The sequence below is a fragment of the Leptinotarsa decemlineata genome, unplaced genomic scaffold (assembly GCF_025532065.1).
Source record: "Leptinotarsa decemlineata unplaced genomic scaffold, Ldec_3_MD MMD2_P_RNA_scaffold_1, whole genome shotgun sequence".
Taxonomy (NCBI): domain Eukaryota; kingdom Metazoa; phylum Arthropoda; class Insecta; order Coleoptera; family Chrysomelidae; genus Leptinotarsa; species Leptinotarsa decemlineata.
This window is the reverse complement of record NW_027412523.1, coordinates 4,150,643-4,159,144: the sequence shown is the minus strand read 5'-3', so window position 1 is coordinate 4,159,144 and position 8,502 is coordinate 4,150,643. Positions and strand designations below refer to the sequence as shown.

Sequence of the window (8,502 nt, the reverse complement as noted above, 5' to 3'; positions counted from 1 at the left end):
GTAAGCTCATTGTCAAGTGTCTTATTATTTTCATCTTAAAATTTTACAGAACGCAGAGGGCTAATTAATCTCATTAAGATGAGTTATTTATGTGACCGCACTGCAAGAGGGAGTTCTTCGAAAATATATTAAGTTATCAGTTAATTAATTTCGAGTAGCGTGTTCTCTGTTGAATCAGCCAAGCAGGATTCTGTAATTGTCAAAAAAATAATGGTCTCGACATGTACATGATTATTCTTTTTTGCCTCCATTCTGAACTAATCATTGCGTGTTTGACAGCAGGTAGAATACACGTGTATTCTTAATTAACGGCAGCCACCATAAGAAGAAATGATGAGATATGTAACATTTTCTCTGATAAATATGGTCTCATGAATACCTACATTCAATCGTTCAAAAGCCAAAATCAGTAAATTTTCTCTTTAAATTATCTGTAAAATCGAAATAAAACTCACATTTGCAGTAAATTTATTGTTCAACAGTTTGTGGGTTGGTAATGAATCTAGTTATATACGTGAGTCAACAACCACTTGTTTTAACCAGAAGCTGTCATTCAGTATTCCGTAAAGTGAGTGAAAACTAGCAAGAAATTTGTGCTACCCCACCATATATCACCGAGCAAGCAAGTATTGCGATGAATAATTTGCTGCCAGCAAAATCAAGAGAAAAATACGAATATGGTTTCGAAAATGTTATGAGTTGGAGAGAGGAGAACAACATAACGTCGTTTTCCGAAAACATTCTTCTCGTTTATTTCGAAGATTTAGGAAATCTTTGGAACCATCGTTATTATGGGCAATTTACCCTGAATATCAAAAAAAATGTGGACATCAGCAAATATTCCAAATTACGTTCCTCTCTAATATGCAAATCTGATTGTTATAAACCGAAGAAATCGCCGACGCTTACCACTGAACAAATAATCAATTCACTGAGGAAGCTCCAGATGGCAAATATTCGTTTTTGAAGGTAACACAGCTCCGCTTTTTCCTTCTATTCATTTTTTATAAACTTTATGCAACAATTTTTGAAATACTAAGAACTAAGACCTAACATAAAGGTTAAAACTGAATTATTCAACCTCACCAGCTAAAAGCCAATCATATTTCATTTGCCAGACGCCTTTGCAAGCAAAGGGACTTGAAAATATTTTACAGGCCAAAAAATACCTCTTCGCACTCCCATTTTACATTATTATTTTATTTAAAACTCTTCAAATTGATATATTCACTCACAAAGCGAAAATCAATTATGTGTACTACTCATATCTCAATCAAACATCGTTTTGGTAATCGCCAAAGTAGCTCAGCGGTAACGTCTGAATATCTTACATCTTATTTCCCTTTAACCTGAGTTCTAATCCCACTGCAGTATCTTTTTTTTGTATGTCATATTACAGTGTGTCATTTACAGTGTTTAAAAGCCAAATGGAATAAATTCATTATTTCAGTTACTGTGCATATTTAAAAAAAATCCCGAAACACGTCAAATGTTAATTATAATTTGTCATTCTTCAACGTAAAAATGCCACCCCTACTTTCAACCCCCTTCAAATGACAGGTACAACCCCCAATTTTTTAAATGGGAAGTATAGGCTTGTGATATAAAGTTTGAAAGGTATCTTCATTGTCTATTCAAAAATGTTATCGCTTTCAAGTTTACTGCAACAATTAAGAAAAAATAAATTTAAATCATATGGTTACCGAAATTCCATAAAATACCTACGCTCAAAAACTGAAATGTAATGCAAAATGCAATGAAATGTAGAATACGAAAAAGAACTATGAATGTTAAGAAAATCTGTTTAAAATCTGTTTTTCCGTTAACCAGCTGTCGCACCCCTACGAACGACAACCCTCACAAGTCGAAACTTGTGCGAGCTAAGGATTAACGAGGTCTTACCTTTTAACGTGTGATTCCTAACACGGGTTGGACGATAGCAAGTGAAGATCGATCGTTCAGACTAGGACTTGATCCACCGACCAACACGGCAGTCAATTCGAGTGAGTGAACAAATCACCCACGCCGCACCGCTTGGCTACCGACCGACAATATAGAAGTTCAAAATGTTCACCGCGAACGTCTTGGCAACATCCTAATCTCAAATAAAACTGTCTTCTAACATTATTTAACATATCAGGTGTGACCCACCTAAGCGTTATTCGTTCTTTTAAACTATTAAAATCTGAAGGTTTAGTTTTGTAAACATTGCTCTTTACATATCCTCCCATAAAAAGAAATCAAATGATGAAAGATCAGGTTGTCGCGCTGGCCATTCAATCGATCCTCGCCTTCCTATTCACCGATTGGGAATTGTTGTATCGAGGTATTGCCGGACATTAATTTGGTAATGTGGCGGTGCTCCATTCTGCTGAAATCATATCGTATCCACTGGAACATGAGGGTTTCTGGATCGGGATATGAATTTGCAAATTTGGAATGACATCATTTTGAAGTAGTGCCAAATAATTATCGACCTTTAGGTTGCCCTCAATGAAAAAGAATCCAATGATATGGTTTCCTACAATCCCTGCCCAAACATTAACCTTTTGAGGGTATTGCGTGCGTTCTCCTCTCATCCAATGGGGATTTTCCGTTGACCAGTAGCGACAATTTTGCTGATTAGCATGACCATTAAGAAACAAAGTAGCTCATCAGAAAACATGACATTCAACATGTCCATCATTTGCTCTTCTATCAAAATCGTCTTTCATGAGCTCCAGAGTAGGTATCATTTTACAAGGATGCATTTTAATATGTTTACTATTGATGTATGCCTAACATTGAATGTAGTGGATGCCTGTCTACTCGATGTATGTGGGTTTTCCTCAAACTCAAGCATCACATCTAATTTGAGTTCATCACTCATTGCATTGGCAACGGCTTTTTAATCTGCCCCACATGACTAAGCTCGCGAAACTGTTTCTTTATTTTGCTTATTGTTCCTTGAGATATGGTCGATAAATTAGGTTTTATCTCCGTAACCAGTCATTTGTGAAACTGTTATTTTATGCATTTCCGGTAATCTAACCATTTGTCAGACTGAAGTTAACGAACTTCAAACTTAAATTAAACTACTGACAACTAATGTAACATACAAAGCAAGTTGACAAGGCGTTTAAAACTAACGTTGCCACGGAAATTATTTACAGTTTTTTAAAGAAAACCATCTAAAAAGGACATTGCTATGGTTTTTACTTACTTTCTTATCATCGATACCTCAACATGAAATAAGTTTTGAGTATATTGCAATAAGTTTTGAGTGTTTATCTTAATTGTTGCAATAAACTTGAAAGCGATAACATTTTTGAATAAAGAATGAAGAGACCTTTCAAATAATAGGGGAGCCCAAGCGGGATTTTCGGGATTTACTAAAGCGCGGCAGATTAATATACAGGGGGATACCTTGTATCCGGTTAAGTATATCCACCAAATATGAGCCCCATATATAAGGCCGCCTGTGAGGGATAAAGGATCAGATTAGTAAAAAAAAATTGATCATCAGAAATTCTCGAGCGCGTCAGATTAAGGTAGGGTGAGTTAGTTACCTGCTAAAAAGTGTATATTCCAATAATCTGACAATTTGAAAGTGACGTAAAGAAAGGGGAGGGCAGATTTTCGACATTCTCGAGCGTAGCTAAATTTTTTTAATTTTGAAGAAAATAATTCAAGGATGACGAAAAATATATAATCTGACGATTTCCGCAAGCCGAAATAATAAAAATTCGACGATAAAATTTAATGCATGCAGCTGTGTGATACCTTTGTATATAGACTAACCGTGATATGTATATTTCCTTCTCTGAGTTTCTGTTCCTTTATTCTCTATTCACTTTTTCTCTATCTATTACTCTCCCACTCCGTCCCCACTCTGAATTCTGTTGCCATGGCGCCATCACAGCTGATCACAGAGACTCGTTCGTGATGAAGATGATGATTTTCTATGTTTCTATGTTTTTTTACCACTTTCATTTACCACAATATATAAGTATTTTCAAACTTATACAATATATAAGTTTGAAAATATCCTTATAGGCCAAAACTACAGTAAAATTAATTACGAATAAAAGTGGTAAAAAACATAGAAAGTTTCATTTATCTTTTCTTCATCAGTTAATCAATTGATTATAAAAAATTAAATTTTTTTGAGCATTTTTTAAAAATTATTTTCTTATAAATACAAGTATTCTACTTAAAAAAATACACTTATTTATTTGCATGCTATTTCCTGAGCTTTTCTATTAATTAAGCTCCATGAATTAAAACAAATTTTTAAAAAATATTGTTTTTGTCAGATTAAGCGAATCCCTCTAGATAATCGTCAGATTATGACTCAGCACGTCTAAAACATAAAGATGAACCATACATATCTTAATCTGACGCGCTGAGTATTTAAAAATGGTGATTTTTTTTGCACATTACAATAATGGCCGCGAGTTTGCGTCAGATCGAAATTGTCAGATTATTGAATAAGATGTTTTTTTATTGCACTTAACACCCCCTTAGAAAATCTGACGCGTTCGCTTAATTTTTTTTTCTTTTCACTTTTAGCCCTTACGTACAACCACCTACATCATGCAAACGATCAGATTAACATACCAACATCATTAAAAATACGTAGGACATTGATGCTATCAATATCTGACGCGCTCGAGTATGTCCATGCAACAGTATTTTTTTACATATTTAAAAATCTATAGCCGCTTTCCCCACCGATAAAAAGGTATATATTATATAACATTTTTTCTTCTTATCATCTAAGCTTTGCAACCTAATATGTCTAAATGACGCTCGGGTAAATCCCCTTTTTGCATCGTGGGCTCCCCTGCTAAAACGATATATTACAAGCCTATACTTCCCATTTAAAAAATTGGGCGTTGTACCTGTCATTCGACGGGGGTTGAAGGTAGGGGTAGCATTTTTCTGTTGAAGTATGTCAAATCATAATTTGAATTTGACGTGTTTCGGGATTTTGTTAAAATATGTACGGTACCCGAAATAATGAATTTATTCCATTCGGCTTTTACACACTGAATATCAGTGTAACTATAAATGTACATAATTATTACAAAAAAATATAGCTTAGAAAACTAAAAAAAGCATTTTTCATAATAATACTAGTATTTTGCGTTCATTATTGTTTTAAGCTCATTTAAAAAAAAACTTTTTTAGTTTTTACTTCGATGTTCTTTAAAAGCGTGCAAAGGAGGGTTGTTACAAATGAGGCAGCAGGCTCACATGTTAATAAAAAAAATACTTTTTTCAAATGAAGAAATACATGTGAAGTGAGTCCGAATTATATCAAAGAGGTGACGTACAGCGCCATCTGCCCGCGAATAGATCAAGCAATAATGTCTAGGTATATATCAAGGAGTTTACGTACAGCGCCGTCTGCCCGCGAATGGATAATATAATAATAATAATAATACATGTATTTTCCCGAAGATGATAAAACATATAGGAATAGTCACTTATAATCTAAATATCTAAAAAATAAAAAATTCATTCAATGTATAAAAAGCATTGTCGAGTAAATATTTCCTCAAGCGAGTTTTAAAAATAGAAATATTGGCGCAACTAACTATTTTTTTAGGCAGTTTATTAAAAATCCTCAGACTCAAATATTCAGAAGATTTCGAAGATACAACATACTTACTGTAGGGAATGTGGAAATCAGCGCAATTTCTCGTATTATAACTATGGATTTGTTGGATTCTAGTGAACTTATTTTTATTTGTGTAAACGTATACACACATTTCTAAAATTAAAATAATCGTCATTGTTAAAATTTTTGATGCTTTAAAAATGGGTATACAAGATGCTTTGCTTGAGGTATCGCAAATAATTTTTAAAATGCGTTTTTGTACAATAAATACGTCTGGTGCTCGAGTGGACACACCCTAGAAACATATGCCATATCGTAATCGGGAGGCTACTTGTGAATGATATAATACGATTAATTGTCCTTAAGATTTCGGAACATAAAACATAATGAGTTCAATTTTGAGATCAAGTTGGTACAATGTTCTTTCCAGTTTAAACCAGAGTCTATAGTAATTACAAGAAATTTAACTGATAAAGTAGGCTCAATCAAGATTTCATCAGTTTTTATTGTTACAGTTTCACATTGTTTTTGGTAGTTATGGAATCGAATTATATTTGTCTTATTACTATTGAAATAGAGAAACTTCTGATCACATCATGAAATGAGGTTACTAACCGCAGTTGTATACTTTTGTTTCAAGATATTTTCACATTTGTCAGAGACAAATATATTGGTGTCATCTGCATATCTAATAAAGCTGGCAGAAGATTCGATATTATCCATGTCATTCGTGTAGAATAAAAATAAAGTTGGCCCCAAAACAGAGCCTTGAGGAACGCCCATAGAGATATTTTGATATGCAGATTTAATGGTAGATATACTAACAAATTGTTTTCTGTGTGTTAAGAAACTCCGTATCCAGTCGAGTGAAACTCCACGAATACCATATTTGTACAATTTAGACAAGAGTACCTTATGCTGAACGCAGTCAAATGCCCTGCTGAGATCACAGAAGATCCCAACAGGGCACTCATCTGATTCGATTGCTTTGATCAATTTTTCATAAAATGACAACACTGCACTCTGAGTTGAGTGTCCTGGCAGGAAACCATGTTGGTTATCTGAGAATATGCTATGACTTAATGCAAAATTCATAAGTCTTTGGAGATAAGAATATTCAAAAACAGGATGTGACAGTAATGGGCCTATAATTTTCAAGATTTGCTGGATTTTGCTTTTTGTATACTGGGATGACTTTGACGATTTTCAATAAAGATGGAAAACATCCACAAGTGAAAGAAAGATCAACTAGATAAGATAGAGGCGAAATAATGTGACGTATCACCTTCTTCAAAATAAATGACGGAATCTCATCTGGCCCCGACGAGGCTTTATTCTTCAATTTATTCGACATCAACTGTAATAATTCAGGTTCTGAAAAGGGTGCTAGAAACAGGGACTCATTGAACCCAATTATTTCAGGTTCGGAAAGTTGAGTTGATCAAGTAATAATGTCGATAATTCTGTCAAATACAGATCGCGAGCTTGAGAGTTACAAACAAACATACATACATACAGGTGAAACTAATAAAAACGCGATAAAAATAGTATATTATGCAACGATCATGTAATGATGGTTATTAAGACACGAGCATTAACCGGGATACGAAACGAGCCGAAGGCGAGTTTTGTATGGTATATGCGAGTGTATTAATAACCATTACATGAGAGTTGCCATACGCTATTTTTTCTAAACCCGATAAATAATGAAAAACTATAAATATTATATTTGTATTGAACACATTTACAGTAATTAACTCATATTTTTTTTAAAAAAACACAAACTTAATGGTATTATCATGGATATATGAAAACTATAAAGATTCTAATTATATTTATATTGAATATAACAACTGTAATTAATCTGATCTTTTAAAAATATTGGAGTCGATGGTATTCCTTCTATATCGCTGTTTTCAGACATTTTGATAATATAGGTAGGTAATATGAAAACTGATTTTGACAAATAAAGCAATTAGTTACTTAGGTTAGAATCTAGGAAAAACGAAGGAACAGGATTCTTGATTGAAAAATTATGGGTTTCTATTGGTTGATAATCTGTATCGTTATGAAAAATCTGTATCATAATGGATATCATTATGAAACGGATTATGGTCATATAAGTGTATTGTTAGAGTACGGGTGTAGAAAAAATAATTTATTGGAAATATTGCCACCACTTTTTGAATCATTCAATTGAGTTCTGACTGACTGAGTGAATGTTATTATCCATAGCCATGATCATCTCAAATGTTATCTTTTCAACAAATCAATTCTGGTGGACGAATAAATGAAACAATCCATCAGAAGTAACAAACATGTATCAATTCATTCGATTAGTTGCAGCCGCATCATCAGGACTCGATTTTGACATCCGACAAATACACCGAAAGGGCCGCAGCTACCCATTTCTTTCCTCGGCATTTTTCTCACAACTCCCATTCATTACCGGTGCTAATTCATCAAAGGAGATTGCCACGTTAATTTCAGTTGGATCATTAGGTAAGCCCCGTTGTCATCGAGGTCCCGCTTCACTTACGTGTACCGGGAGATTGCTAGAGGGGTGGTCCTCAGAAGATCCTTATTCAGTTAGTAGACGGGAAATTAGGAAGAACAACATTAGGAGAGAATCTATCGAGGGGAACAATTTTTGGAATTGTTTCTAGGGTTGGCAGACAGTTGATCGCGAATTATTTTCAATATAATCGTATGAATTTACCGTGTGTTTGCTACACACCAGAACTGTGAGAAAACTTTTCTCAATGCGAATTGTCATAAATCAATCAATTCCTGAATACCAAATATATAGGGTGTCACCTAACTACGGTACGAACCTTCTGAGGGCGATTCCTTATGTCGTTTTAAAAAAAATGGTTATATGAACATACAGTGTGACC

General features: G+C 34.0%; 1 protein-coding gene across 2 annotated transcripts in view; it reads left to right on the top strand.

Moving 5' to 3' along the window:
• Nucleotides 1–546: 546 nt before the first annotated feature.
• LOC141484789 (ATP-binding cassette sub-family B member 6-like) overlaps nt 547–8,502 on the top strand; it is a 66,084-nt gene continuing 58,128 nt past the window's right edge. The window contains exons 1-2 of one of the 2 annotated variants that reach the window (XM_074180196.1): nt 547–969; nt 7,946–8,107. The gene's annotated coding sequence lies outside the window, so the exon portion shown is untranslated. The remainder of the gene's footprint in view (nt 970–7,945; nt 8,108–8,502) is intronic. The other variant, XM_074180254.1, reaches the window with a different exon arrangement.